Raw genomic sequence first — 2,128 nt, forward strand, 5'->3', positions numbered from 1 at the left:
TTCCTAACGCCAACCACTCAGAGAGTGTAGTGGGTGCTTTTACGTGTCACCCGCACGAAAACGGCCACGCTCGAAATGGTGTCTTTTATGTGCCACCCGCACAAGCCAGTCCAGGGGCACTGGCAACGATCTCGCTCGAAAATCCTACAGGAGCCAGTCAGGCGGTACTGGCAACGGCCACGCTCAAAATGGTGCATCTCATGTGCCACCCGCACAAGAACCAGTCCAGGGGCACTGGCAACGATCTTACTTGGCTTGCCGGGTCTTCTCACGCACATATATATATAATTATTTGGACTTTTGTATGCCAATTAAAGCACATTCACCATTTAGGCTACCTGATGTCATCCACAGTCATGGTATAATTTTCACAGGATCTATATCAGGAACTCCACAGTGTTCATTTGGCTTATAATTGATAAAAGAAATGGAAGAGGGAATTGATATGAATTTTCATTCAACGCGATGATCATTTCAACCCATCCTGCAGATGTTCCTTACAGGTAAGATATTGAGCATCTAGTTGTACAACACAACTAGATGCACAATATCCTACCTGTAAAAGACAGCAGCAGGATGGGTCGAAATGACTGTTGAGTTGAATAAAGATTTATACCAAATCCATCTTCCATTCCCTTCATCAATTTTATATAATATCTTCAACGAAAAATAAGTTAATTACCAACCTGGTTTACTAATTGAACATCAACAACACTTCAAAAAGAATAGTTCTCATCTTAAATTGGTAACCATGTCAAACAATTCTCTGCAAGAATTAAAAATACTTTCTCCCATGTTTGTGTGAAAACCACTCAAAAGAAAAATACAATAGGAATTAGTGTATTATGACAAAAAAAAAAAATAAATAAATAAATAAACCATATTCAAAATACATGTAATTTTTATTTACTTATAAATTTATTTTAATTGCATGTCCTAATTTGAAATATAATTACTCAGCTAAATTAAACATAAAAAGGTTATAGCCATTAAAAAAAAAAAAAATTGTATCGTAGGAAAAAAAAAAGTTAAAAATATAATTTAATTATGAATACCACTCCAATTAATACAAATCAATTTTCAAGATTCCTTATCATAACCCCCCTCCCAAACACTGCAATTTAAAATGCATTATTTTCATAGGCAACTGGCATGGTGTTCAAGTTGCTAAGTTCAGAGTTCAGGCATTAAGAAGGCTTTAAATGTATTTTCAAGCCAATATCAACACATCAGATCAGCAGTAGAACAGAGCAAATGTTGTAGTGTATACATGTTACAACATGTATGTAAGCATATGTGTATATATGCATTTTAACACACATTCAGAAATAACTATGAATAAATAAATAAATAAATAAATCTCATGTAATAATGGTGTGAGTCGAGGACTAATTTTTTTTTCTTTTTCTCCTTTTAATCTTTGAAAATTCTGCAGATGTGTTCGCATGAAGTAGAATGAATGGGAGTAAATATGTTTTATGGTACGAATTTTCAGATCCTATCTACTACAAACATACAAACTTAGCACACACACACACACACATACATATCTACATGCATGCAAATGTACATATACATTCTATATATATATATATATTCAAATATATATACACATATATATATGCATACATATATACACACATAAGAACATACACATAAACACACACACACACACACTATCGTTGTTATTCAAATTTCAGTTTGTTCCTTTGTAAGAAACCATATCCTTCCTTGTAGGAAAAATTCTAATAAGAACAATGAATAGACATGCATATTCACATACATGCATGTATGCACACACACACAGAGACTTTTTCTGTGATTTCAACTCTTGAATTAGCATGTGAAGTGGTTGAGTACTCCACAGATACATGTACCCTTAAAGTTACTCACAGTTTGAGTCAGCATAACACAGTGTGATAAGACTAGACCTTCGAATTACAAGTATGATAAATCCAACTGGGTTCTCTGTGCCCAGCTTCACTCAGAGCTTGTGTTAACATGAAATGAAGGTAAAGATACCTGCCCAAGATATCACACAGTGGGATCAAACCAGGAACCTCATTGTTATGAAAAACTTCTTAATCACATATCTATGTCTATATCCATATATATATATATATATATA

This window comes from Octopus bimaculoides, chromosome 2 (genome assembly GCF_001194135.2).
Source record: "Octopus bimaculoides isolate UCB-OBI-ISO-001 chromosome 2, ASM119413v2, whole genome shotgun sequence".
NCBI lineage: Eukaryota > Metazoa > Mollusca > Cephalopoda > Octopoda > Octopodidae > Octopus > Octopus bimaculoides.